The 13782-nt window shown below is 44.2% G+C and overlaps 1 protein-coding gene across 20 annotated transcripts in view; it reads right to left on the reverse strand.

Annotated features, from left to right (window-relative positions):
* Foxp1 (forkhead box P1) overlaps positions 1–13782 on the reverse strand; it is a 597405-nt gene that overhangs the window by 311250 nt on the left and 272373 nt on the right. Inside the window, exon 3 of one of the 20 annotated variants that reach the window (XM_030255059.1) lies at positions 11680–11781. The exons of the other annotated variants lie outside the window; for them this stretch is intronic. The gene's annotated coding sequence lies outside the window, so the exon portion shown is untranslated. The remainder of the gene's footprint in view (positions 1–11679; positions 11782–13782) is intronic. 20 annotated transcript variants of the gene reach the window in all.

The following is a 13782-nucleotide window of genomic DNA, read 5'->3' on the forward strand; positions in this document are numbered from 1 at the left end:
GTGCACAAAGAACCCCAGAGGTAGCTTGCACATACTCCTGACTGCATGTGTCCCTGTGACCTACCTAGGAGCTCAAATGTCAGCACTGCATGAGGAATGATTTCTTGGACTCCAAAAAGTATTTGCAATGAGATGCCGGGAAGGCAGAAGTCTAAGTGGCAATCATATGGTCATTTTCTCTCCACTTGCACCTGTCCTCCTTCCTACACGTCCGCTTGTGTGACAGTGTCATCTGACCCTAATACTACAGTAATCACATTTGATTTTTTTTTCCCAGGCAGAGCTGACCCTTTACTTCAACTCCGTTGGGTCTGGTGTTGCACAGGACAAAGTAATACCAACCTGTAATACCAACCCAGGCGCTCACCGTGCCTCGTGCCTACCTTAGCCATAAATCAAGCTGCTTCCTTCCCTCTCCTAGCCCTGGCACCGTTGTCAAGTTCAAGAGTCTGGGATTGCTGTCTTCTAGCAGGGCAGGGGACTGATATTCCCCATCCAAGCCACCCTGTCCAGCCCTCCTTAAATACAGCCTCCATTATTTCCTGGGAACAGAATTTCTGATGACAATGTCTGTCTGTGGAGACAGCTCCTGATGCTATGTAAAGGGGCCTGGATGATGAAGGACACACAGTAAGCCAGACAAGACCTTGGCAAGAGAGACTTGAGACATGAGTAAGTGCCAAGCGAGGGGCAAAAGACTGCGTTCATTTGCTGTGCAGAGGTCAGTGTACACCTTGGAAGGTCTAGTCTTGGTGGCAGCTACCAAATAGGAAGGGAAGATGATAGAGAAAAAGTCATTTAAAGATGAGAAAAAAGGATTCAAGTGCCTGTGGGTGTACATTTCTTCCTGTCAAAGCTTTAATCAGTTCCTAAGGCATGTGCTGTAGAATTGAAACTCCTTATCGAGAAGTCTCACCTCCGTGGCACTTCCTATGAGAGTCTCTTGCTCATCTTCCCAGGTAGAGCTGACCCTCTACTGTTGAGTTTAGTGCTGCACAGGACAAAGTACTTCCTTGCTGGCACCCCTGCCTTCTCTACCAGCCTAGAGCTCCGAAGGATATGCACCCTGGTGCCTGAGATCTATAGCACACCAGAATAACAGATGTTCTGGTTTTTCCAATGTGCACGCCACTGCAGACAGGAAAAAAAGAGAGAGGAAGGGGAGAATCAACACTCTGGGCACATCACCCATCAAGATTCATACTGATGGGCCTTTGAAGTGCAAGACAAGAGGCCATCCCTGAAGAGCTAGAGCAAGGGGCTGTGTGTAACCTTTACCTCCACCCTCAGAGCACCTCACCAGCATGGAAGGGAGTCTTGTCAAAAGTGGGTTGCCTCAGAGACAGAAGAGAACAAATAACACTTAGGCTAAGTGGAGCCAGATATACACTGGACTGTTAGATCATCAGAGAGTCTCTTTTTTGCTGAAGCCAGCATGGGCTGAGTCTTATAGGACATCCACGTATAAAATCTTCATGATACACTGATGGAGGTCACAAAAGGAATTAGCATTACAGGAGGGAAGCCTGGCAGTCGGAGTCACAAGGACGAGATCTGAGCTGAATGGGCTGTTTCTTATCAGTGGGTTCTGAAATCAATCAGCAATCTTATCTGATTCTCGCTTTTACTAAAAGCAAGAATTTAAAAGAGACATCATCAAAACCAGTATCTGATCGATTTCAGCAGAGAATGCTGCCCTTTTGGATATTAACAGTTTGTTCTTAGATACACTGAAACTCTTCTTAAATGGGATTACACTCCCGCATGTGTTCAAGCTAAAATAGCAGAGGGGTGAACAGGAAGAAGAACCCAACACACACCAATTTCCCAGGGCCAAACGACTACTGTTACCCATTTTCCCTTGTGTGTGTGTGTGTGTGTGTGTGTGTGTGTGTGTGTGTGTGTGTGTGTTATTCAGTGTGTATTTGTAAACATGTGAGTGACCCTAATTAACCAACAGACTTGAGGAACCTCTTTGTGTCTTCCACTATACTGCAAGTTACATTCCTGACCCCAGGCCTTTTATCAGAAGGGCAGGCATAAGTGCTAGCAGTAACAGCCTGCTGTTTCCCACCTCATTTGTGAATACAGTCAGAGTAACAGCTCACTGCAAACCAATCTCATCTTACCACTTGGACTACCCTATGCTTAGGCTTCCATTATACTCCCATTCACCTGGTAGTGTTGAGTGAACAGGTAGTTGTCTTGCACAAACACCAAAACCAAGTCCCAGGAAGGCACAAATCTGGAAAATCAGCTCTTTGTCAAGTGTTAGAGAACCCGAACACCCAGATGAAATGGCTCCCTTTAACTCCTAAGACTCTGGGTTTTGTTGTTGCTGTTGTTTTCTTTTGTTTTGTTTTTAAGGCAGAATTTCTCTATGTGGACCTGGCCATCCTGGCATTTACTCTGTAGACTGAGACTGGCCTCAAACTCACAGAGATTTGCCTGTATCTGCCTCTGAAATGCTGGGAATAATGGCATTTATCACCAAGCCAGGCTTTCTTTTAAAATTATTATTTTATTATTACTTTTATTGTTATCATCTGTGTGTGTGTGTGTGTGTGTGTGTGTGTGTGTGTGTGTTCGCGCATGTGAGAAGAGGGGGGGAGAGGAAGAGGGAGAGAGAGAGAGAGAGGGAGAGGGAGAGAGGGAGAGAGAAGGAAAGGGGGAGAGAGAGAGAGAGAGAGAGAGAGAGAGAGAGAGAGAGAGAGAGAGAGAGAGAGAGAGAGAGAGAGAGAGAGAGAGAGAGAGAGAGAGAGAGAGAGAGAGAGAGAGAGAGAGAGAGAGGGAGAGAGGGAGAGAGAGACAGAGAGAAGGAGAGAGGGAGAGAGGAGGAGAGGGAGAGGGAGAGAGGAGGAGAGGGAGAGGGGGGTGTATATGGGGTAGGATGTGCATGTCGAAGGGAGTCAATTCTCTCCCCAAGGTTCCGGAAATTAAACTTGGTTGACCAGGATTTCATGGAAAGGGCTTTTACAGGCTGGGCCATCTCTCTTGCACACTCCTAAGCATCTCTAAAAGACTTCCCTTGACTTGCTCAGTGCCATAATACATCTTACAGGCTCAGCAGAAAGCTGTAGAAACCTACATGCAAAGGTACAGGCTAGGCTTCTGTGTGTGCCAGTTACCACAGTAACACACAGGGTAGCAATCCTGCACCGTAGCCCAGGAGGCTGGTCCCCCATGTTCTCACCATGTTCCCTTGTTCTTCCTTCTTCATTTTTTCTTTGTCCCTTCCCACTTTCAACATATCCTGGGGGCACGCTTTAAGGCAGTTTTTCCTCAGTCCAATTATTCTTTAATTTTAAATAATATAGTAACTTTGGTGTTTTAACTTGTACTTTAACAAAACTAATTTGCAGCGGATGGGTAGACACAGTGTCAATGAACCAGCCAAGGATTGGGGGATATATGCAGGCTAATACCAAAACAGCCACTGATGAAATGGGAGAGCTGAGCAGTGCACTACTGAGTGTACATTTACTCACAGGCCGTTCTGGGAGGCCAGAAAACAGTGGCCTTGCTGCCTGTCTCCCAGATTCCCTCTTCTAAGCTACTTTCTTTCCATGCACTCCAGCAAAGGGGTTTTCTGAAAAATACTAGAACAGACAATAGCAACAAATCTTCCTGAGTATGTATGCAATTCACTGGATTGTCAACAAACTCACTTTTACTGTAAAAATATAGACACTCTGGACTTTCTGGTCATAAAGACATATACATATACATATACATATACATATACATATACATATACATATACAGCATTCTATACTGAAAAATCTGAGATGTACCCAATCTCATTATCTTCTTATTCCACAGTGTGACTTTCCTAAGTAACTCAACAAAGATGTCACCATCTAGACAGGCAACCAGCCTAGGTGTTATGACACGGGTCAGTGATAGAGCATCTGCAAGCATGGATGAGGTTCTAGGTTTCCCCAACATTGTAACAAACCACAAAATCTAGGTATCACTCTCCACAGCTCCCTCACCTTCAAAAATCCCACTCTACTGATGAAAGCTGCTGTCTAATTTTAACTTCTAAATATCTCTTATAGGTTTCCCTTCCTTGTCTACCCATAAGCAACACTATGGTCCACATCAGGTCATCCACTGTTCTAGTAACTTACTGCTCCAGCCCCATCCATCTCTTCCTTAGGCACTAGGCTGTGGCCATATTTTGTTCCTTGTGCATGTATGTGTCTTGTATTCCTACTTGCTGGTGCTGCTGTGTGGAACAGGCCCTGTCTTGAACCCTCACAAGCCTGGCTGTCTTTTTACCTCTCCAGGATGTCATGACCTCTTTCTTCCTTTGTCAGCCATTCAGTCAATGCACTAAATTCTTATTGTGTAGCAAATGAGATCCAATACTGCTCCAGATTCCTGCATATTGACTCTGTAAAGCTCTCAGAGGGAGCTAATCCAGCCTCCTAAAGTACTTGAACTTGGCCAGCCCACAGCAGTGGAAACATGTTCCCTCTAGCATTGGGCTGCTTGGTTAAACCCTCCTATTCTTCCACAGCCAAATCTATCAGGTGGTAGGTAGTCTCAGCTCCACCTGGAAGGGCAGCTCTACGATCTCATCTGTTCTGTAATTCCAAGGATTTCTTGAGCTACATAGCATGTTTAAAGCCAACCTGAGGAACTTATGAGAAGACGTATCTCAAAAAAATTTTTTTCTTCTCCTTTATTTATTTATTTGTTGTTTTTAGGTCTTGGGGTGTAATTCAATGGTAAACCACTTTCTTAGCATGTATATATTGTGTGACAGTTTCCTCTGAGATTGAAACATTCCATCCTTCAGGAAGCTCCTTAAGAAAGATACTACTTCAGGAAGTCCCTGAAACTGACCAGATTCACTCTCCCTACTAGAGTAAGCAATAATAGCTAAGAGTCCCTCTAATAGGGAGGAACCTGAATTTCTCAGAAGACCCTCAGAGAAACTGAGCTGCAAAAAGACTGAGACTAGACTAGCTGCCTGAAGAAGCAGGAATTAGCCTAGCTGCTGGGAGGAGGTTTAGCCCTGAAGCACCTAAGAAAGGACTCTCTCCAACCTGTTATATCATTTCTTACTGCCCTTGAGTATAGGCTGGCTACTTGATGAGTTTTGACAAATGTGAGGCAGTACAAAGCGGTTCACTGCGAGGTCTCAACTTAGCCTGAAGAAGCCTAGCCACTTCCTCTTTCACCCAAAGTTCACCACCCTGGAGAACCCCAAGTGCTAGGCATGCAGATGCACCTTCCTGATTGTTCCCCCCAACAACTACCTTGTCAGCATAATGTAGCCATGTGAGTGCCCCGAGTCAACACCACATGGAGTTGCATTCACATGGAGAAGGAGTCATCTTTGCTGCGGCCTCCAAAGGGAAGGCCCTGAGCAGCTCTTGCTACTCCCAGCCAGTGGACTGGTGGCAGGGCACCTCGGAAAGCACCAGTTAAGAGAAGCAAAGAAGCTCACCTGCGTAGTGAGAATGGATACCCAGCCTGCCTACTATTTATCTGGTGGCTGGTCCCCACCCTCTTCCCATTTGTGTATATTTAATATTTCAGCGTGATCTTCCCAAGATGCAAATGTGACCATCATACTTTCTATCACATGCACACAAGCTCAGCCTGTGACTCTGTCTCTGCGAACCCCCGCCCCCATACTTCTGTGCTCAGTTCAACATGACACAACCTGTACCAACACAGAACATGTGCATCCACTGTCGTTCATCCACACTGCTTCTTTTCTCCAGATTACTTCCCCATGGAACCTTCTCAGACTCACCAACCCTCAGCTATAGGTTCTGGAAACAGCAGACATCATTCCACAAAGCCATCAAAAGAGCCACAGTTAATGCTGATTAGTCACCAGCAACACAAGGTCCCAAAATGTCTTCTTTGGCTCAGTACAGAGAACTTGGATATTATCACATGAAAGACGATGGCTAAGCAAGTGCTCTAACACTGAGCTTAACAACCCCTCCCCCAAACAAACCCACTTTTAAAGATAGTCTCCCTAAACTGGCCAAGCTGGCCTTGACCCACAATACATTCCAACTAAGCCAGGCTGGGGACCATGGAGTGCTACTCTAGTTCCTTGCTTTGAGACAAGTGTTAGTAATAAAATACAAGCAAAGTAATGAAAGGTTTCTTCCCAGGGTTTTCCATCTCCCTCCTCCACCGTAAGCACAGAATTCCAGGTACCTTATGTAGCACAAATGCACTCTCACTCTGGAACACTTCCCTGGGATGCTAGGTACCCAGACAAAAGCCCAGCTGCACCTATGAGCTCAGGAATGCATCCATCAAAGAGCTCTGAACAGATCCGTCCCTATCTAACAATTCAACAAGCAAGTGTCCATCCTAGCCCCTCTCAGAGCCCCTTGCAACACTGAAGGAGGGTCACTGGCACTCTAGACAGAAATATGAACTGTTCCCATTCTCACAAAAAATACCTCACTAATAGACATTTTAATTTTTAACTTTTAATACGTATTTATTTATTTAGAGACAGAGACTCACTACGTAGCTCTGGCTAGCCAGAAAGACTATACACTCCAAACTGCCCTCAAATTTGTAGAGATCTGCTTGCTTCAGTCTCCTGAGTGGTGGAATATTACTGGAATATTATTGTATATCAATAATATATACAAAATTGCATCATAAATCAGTGTACATTTATCAGGCTCAAATATACACAATTTTGTACTCAGTGTCTCCCCATTCTGGTAAATCACCGTCAGTCAACCTTCTTCAACTGGGTGAACTTGTCCTTCAGCAGACACCCGTTGGCGTCCGAGAATATTTTGTTATCCTGAGTAAAGGGGAGGGATGCTCTCTGGTAGGGAGTGAGCAGAAGACATGGAATCAACGCACAGAATAACCCCGTAAGGAGTTGCACAGGTGTGTGTGTCAGTCCTGCTTCTGTGAGGCCGGAACAATCTCCTTTGCAGGCAGGCTTGCAAAGCGACTGCGCCAACTCCATCCTATCCAACCCTGAGTATTCAACAGAGTGGGATTGACTAAAAACCCACAGATCTGGGCAGCACAATACATTAACAGTAATGTTGCTGTTTGGCAAACTCTATTGGGAGGCACTGGCAGAAACAAAGCGGAATCAGACTGGGAGTTCTACTCTGAATGGATTTCTAAGCGACTATAACATGAACCAGAAATGTAATTTTAAGTGTTCCAGAAAATACATTTAACATGTAAAAAGAAACATGAAATTAATTTTAGTAGTGTATTTTCTTAAATACAATGACTCTAAAACATTACCTCTACATACTACTAATCATATATTAATAATATAAAATTTGTCAGATATTTTACTCTTTGTCTTTTTAAAAATTCCTTATGGAAGTTACATTTGGCACCTGTGACTTTTGCCTGGTCGCATTTCAACTGTTCAGGAGGCACCCACACCCGAGCTTCCTCTGTGACAAATAGGCAGAGAAAGAGAATCCTGGAAGGATCATTGACAGGACCCTGGGGATGACTTTAAAGCTGTGTTTGCTTTCTTATACATGTTCTTCTCACTGTTGCTTTCCTGATTTGAATTATCATATATAAGTAAAGACGGATCAAACTCTATGTACTTTGAACAGACAAAAGACAGAGATGCCTTGTGAGGCTTCATGAATGCATCCGGCTCACTCATTGAAAATGATGGATTGTAGGGATTTTGGAGAAAGGGTTGCCACCACGTAGTTCTTTGTTTGATGGCAAGGTCAAGGCAATTCTTGCCAAGTGGGTCCAGAATGCCAGCCCCATACTACCTCAAAACACATCTGAGTACTGACAAAAAGCCTTTCTTCTGATCTCACAAATAGGTGTAGCTTTTGCACACGTGCTTACATTAGTGCCTGCATCTGGACAGAATGAATAACTGATGAAAATATTTCTACCCAAGTTACTCTAGGGCACCAGCTTTTTGCTCAGTTTTTGTTTCTTTCATTCATTCATTCACTCATTCATTCATTCATTCATTCACTTACTCACTGTAGAGAGGAGCTGGACTCCTAATCCTCCTGCCTCAGTCTTCTTAGAAGCAGGACAAACGTTCTGCACCATGGTGCTCAGCCCAGATACCCTTTATATGTGCTCAGTGTGCACCCTCTCCCTAAGAAGCTTGGAGCCAATGACTCTCATGAACAGTCCTAGAAAGCCTTTTTGCAAACAAAGTTTGAGGATTTAGAAAATTTACAAGATCCGCTCTTTCTGTCTCAATTCAGGAGGCCAGTGGCAAGGCCCTGTACAATCCCCATCCTCAAAATAAGACTGTAATGCACCTGAGACCTGATTTAAATTTATAAAGACAGGACAGCTGGGTCCCTTCAGGGTGGCTCCATCCCATCCCCCCGTTGAAAGAGGTGAGGACAGGAGAACAAGATGATTTCCAATTTTAATATTAGTCTTTAGAAATCAGATTCCATTTCTACTCAAGGCTTTAACTTTCCCCCCAAATATGGGGCAGGGAGCAGAAGGTCTGGATGTGTCTCTTCTCTGTTTCTATCAGTCTTTCTATAATAAGCTTTGGCTGGCATCCGCATGCACTCACGCACGCATGCACACACGCACCCACCTCTCTGTTAGACCAAACTGTTTTAATTCAAAAGACAACAAGGCTAAAGAGTAGGGCTGAGTCCCCAAGACTCTGAACCATACACACTTAAGCAACAACACACATTCTTTGTGCAATCTATACTTGTCCATATAAGGTGGATCTCTCAGTTTGTGATGGGAGGCTACCAATTGAATGTGCTAAAAGTCTAAAAGCTGGCCTGTAAGGCTTATTTCACAAGTCAGCCAGAGTTTGTATCACAGACTTGACAGGACAAGCTCCATGGCCACCATGCTGGCACCTAAAAATGTTTAAATTTCCATTAAAAAGCGGTCCTATTTTGAAGCACTTGTGAAGTAACCAGAGAAATTCACAGATTGAATATATATATATATATGACTTTCAGGTAGATTTCGGGGGATGTGGAAACAAAAGAAAACAGGCCCCTGAGCCTGTGATCCCAACAATGGATCCTAGCCTCAGCCTTTTCACCAACAACACTCAGCTCACAGGAAGCTAAATAGGGCTAAGAAAAGACGAGAAATACACTTAGGTTTTACATTTTCCTTCCTCTGAAATTCTGCCATCCAGGAATGGATGAGAGGCAGCTGATAGAATCCACTCAGTAACACAATAAACATCAGAGAAAAGGCAGAGCCCACTATACTTCTTCGTAGCTCAACCTTGAACAACACCCCACTTAATGCTGGTGGTTGAAGATGCTCCCTGAAGCATCCAGGTCTGTCCTGAGACTGTGATGGCTTTAGTGTACCTGGCCAAGCTTCATTCAGGTCTCTGGGACCACGGAGAGGATGGAAGCTAGCTTAGCAGGGAAAGGACTGAAGGAGAAACTTGCAGAAGAGTCTCCATTAGGGATTCAGAGCCAAGGGGAGTTGTTATGAGAATGATAAGGATGCTACTAAAGGGGCCTACAAGAGCAGCACCTTAATATCAGCTACTGGGGAAAAGCCAGCAATAGCAGAATCAGTGACCTTTGCTGTCATTTCTAGGAACTTCCTGGAGACTGATCACCTGGTTCTCTACCAAACAACGAGGCCAATGCACCATCTTCCCAAGAGTCCTGGTTTGTCTCATTTTTGTTTAAGTATTTATTTGGTTCACTGACATACCGCTGGTGTTTAAAATGCATCACAGAACAAGCAGATACTCAATGACAATTGGGTACACAAAAGGAATTTGAAGTTTTCTGAGGCAAAAGGCTGCTGCAGTAACCACCCTCTATGATATCCCTTCCTCACTTCAGCACGCTGGCCTCCTCTACATGGCTACTCTCTTTAACCTGGCTGTCCCCAACACTGTAAACACACACAAAACAATTAAACACACACAAAAACAGCTTGAAAACAAACAAACAAACAAATAAAACATCCAGATTTCACTTGTCAATGTTGACTTCCAACATGTAAATAACAACATACACTGTTGTTACATTTTAATTACAAAAACAAAACAAAAAACACAAATGCACACGCACACACACACACACACACACACACACACACACACACACTGGCAAAGGTGCAGGGACGTAACCCCTGGAAGCAGGGCTGACAGCGATGCAAACCAGTCCGTTCTGAAAGGCAAGATGGTAGGACAGGAGGAGAGATCAGGAATTCTGTAACTTTCTGGCAGCGATCTCCACCAAAGACAAGACCCTGAGAAGCAGCTGTGTTTAATGGAGCTATGACCAATGGTACAAAGCCGAGGCACAGTCTCAGGAAAAAGGAATAAGGAGAAAGAGTGATCAAGTTAGCGCCATACTATGCAAGCCAAAGGCCTTAAGGAATACTTTGGGATGGGAGTGTAGCTCAGAGGCAAAGCTCCTGTCTAGCAGGTGAGTCCCTCAGTTGGATTCCTAGACTACCAGATAAACACACAAACAAAATGCCATCAAACTATACGGTAAAGGAAAGTGTTACCTATGAGATAACACTTTTTAAAAATGCATGTAAATGTCTTTATGCTGTACTTTTGTTAAACACGTGTGTTCAATGACACCATGGAAGGGAATGTCTGTCTCTGTGCGCACGCATGTGTGTGTGTGTGTTATTCTCAGTGTTAAGACTCTAGTTTATCTTTATCTTTTATGTGATCTGTTTACCTACCACTTAAAATTCCTACCATGGAGGCTCAAGAGTTAAAAGTAACACTTGCAGGCTGGAGCGATGGCTCAGCAGTGAAGACTGCTCTTCCAGAGGTCCTGAGTTCAATCCCAGCAACCACATGGTAGCTCACAACCATGTGTAATGGGATCCAATGCCACCTTCTGGTGTGTCTGAAGACAGCTACAGTATACTCATATAAATAAAATAAATCTTTAAAAAAAAAAATAATAACACTTGCTGCTCTTGCTGAGGACCAGAGTTTGGTTCTCAAGAGTTTGTGTGAGTGCATGCACACACAAATGAAAATATTAAAAATAAATATTCTCAGAGCTGGAGAGGTGGCTTAGCCATAAAGATTGATGGCTGCTCTTCCAGAAGACCTGTGTTCTGTGCCTAGCACCATATCAGATGGCTGTACAAGCCTGGACAGCTTCAGGGACTCCCTGATCTTTTCAGACATACTTGGGCACCTACACCCACATGTGTGTGTGCTCTTAGACACATACAGTTAAAAATGAGATAAACCTTTAAAAGTGTGCTATCATGGCTCCATGAACACAAGTCAGGTGATACACACATGTGAAGCAATATTCTTAACTTCATTCGCACCTCCATCCAGTCTGCTTGTACCTTACACAAACCAGGCTCTGGAGGAAAGAGAGGCACAGAGATGTGGCACAAGGAGAGGCAGGAGATGCTGGTGTCAAAGAGGAGGGAGATTAAAAAAAAATGGACATTTTGTGAAATTAACATTTGCAGCTGTTTTCACATATTTACTGTTTTGAAAACTCTTGTAAAATCCCTTGACATACCCTGAAGCAAAAAAGAACATAGAGAACTGACCCAAGAAAAGGATATAAACCACTTCGAAAAGATGCTTAGGTTTTCAATTAATTATTTAAATCAAAAATTTTAATATTTCTATGTATTTTGGCACCCCCAGTGGAATGGCTGCCAGTATTGGGTATGTACTGGGTGTGTTGTTTCCTCTCCATGTCTCACCATTAGCAACCAGTAAATGCCAAGCAGCAGACTGTGAAAGTGAGATGTCCCTTGGTCCTCTCTTCAGTCCACAGATCTACCACACTTCCCGTAAGGGGTCACCTGAAAGGGTGACAGACAGATGTGAGTGACACTGAGAAAAAGCTATTTTTTTTTCAGGATATGCCCCAGCTTCAGATACAGTGAACCTCACAGGCACTGAGTGTCCCCTACCTAACCAACTCCTCTTAGGAGCAGGACGAGAGAGTCTGGGAGCTCTAAGTACTTCTGTATTTTCCAGAGTAGCCTCAACGAAACTCAACCACAGAGACATTACGGAGGTGTGACCATAAACAAATTAAACGAGTGACATGCAGGGGTGGTAGAGGTGGAACCGGGGTGGTAGGGTGGTGGTGGCTGACATTTAGGATCATAAAAGGAAGTGAGGTTGAATGGCTGGCCCAAGAAAAGACCCACGGTTCCCACTCTGTGGACTGCAAATCAAGTCCAACGGGTAACACGAGGAGTAATATGCCTCACAACTTAATGTTTGGAAACTTCCTGCCCCAAATTCATGCCAACTACACTATACGCAAAACACACGCTCCTGGTTCCATGGAATGGTGTGATGTGCGTCAAATTAATTTCTCTTCAGAGAAGAGGGATGCACAGGAAATATAACATGTCAACAGCATTCATTTTTTTTCCTTTTACATTTGTTTGCCGGGGTATGAGGAGAGTGTACGCCACAGCAGGAGTGTAGAGATCTGAAGACAGCTTACAGCAGTCAGCTCTCTCCTTCCACCACATGGTTCCCAGAGATTGAACCCAGGTCCTCAAACTTGGCGGGAAGCATCACTACTCACTGAGCCACGTCACTGGGCCTTCCATGACCTTCTAAAACTAACTGTATCCTCTCATGATGCTCCTCATAGAGACACCCGCATTCACAAGGGACTGCCAGGGATGCAACTAAACGCCCAGTATAGGAGGAGGAGAAAACTTAGCAGCAACACTCACCATGACAACCTGAAAGTTCTGTTGTAGGTAGGTACAGGGAGGTTAGAGGGGAGCTCCTGGCAGGTTAGTAATGAGGGCCAGGAAACAGTACACAGCACAGTGCACATGGACAGATTGCCATACCAGAAACAATGCTGAGAAAGGTAAGTGGCAAACTATTTACAGAAAGATGCCAGGGATGTTTATTAAAGAATATTTTTTTTGCTTTTATAGCTATCTTATCAATGTTATAATATAATCAAAAATGAGTATTCAGAATCACCCACAAGGTGGACTATTCCTTCTTCACCCAATGCACCTTTAATAGCACCCGGCCCTCCAGCACACTCACACACATCATTTTTCCTATTTGCTATCCATCCCGCCCCCCCCCCCCCCCCCATGCTTGAGGACGAGATGCTGAGTCAGGAATCAGGAGCACAGCCAACTGTGATTCATGGTTTTTGAGTAAGACAGACCTGGGATATTCAGAGTTAACTTGAAAGGCAGATGCACCCATCAAAGACTACCCATATTAGTAGAAGGTAAGGGTGACAGACTGATGTGTGGCTCAGGTTCAAACTAGTTCCTTACTAATCTAGAGAGTATGTTAACCACATGAGGCAACAGAGCAGCTTAGAATATTAAAACAGTTCATTCTAAAAAGAGACACAAGTGCAGCCCTGATCTCCACGCCATTGGATTAAAGGGTGTTTGGAAAAGGGCAAAAGAACAGGATTCTGTTGTTCTCGTGCCACTGGCTGAACTATGACATAGACATCACAGAAGTGAGGCTACGAGGATTGGGGACAAATGTGTGACTCTAGCAAAGGGAAGCCTGAAAAGATACTGAGGGGAAAAATATGTAAGTCGGGGTTTATTGGTTTGGTTTTTGTTTTTGTTTGTTCGGTTGATTGGTTTTGTTTTGCTTTGTTTGCTGTGACAAAATGTCTAGAGGAAAGAGTTGAAAGAAAAAAACGGGTATCTGAACTGTTTGGGAGGGAATCAGCCATGGTCAGCTGGTTCGGTTGTTTCTGGCCTGATACAAGGCAGAATGATCAGGCAGTGGAAGTGTACAGTCAAGGAAGTTCTTTACATAATGGTGACCAGGAAGCCAAAAGCACA

The sequence above is a fragment of the Mus musculus genome, chromosome 6 (assembly GCF_000001635.26).
Source record: "Mus musculus strain C57BL/6J chromosome 6, GRCm38.p6 C57BL/6J".
NCBI lineage: Eukaryota > Metazoa > Chordata > Mammalia > Rodentia > Muridae > Mus > Mus musculus.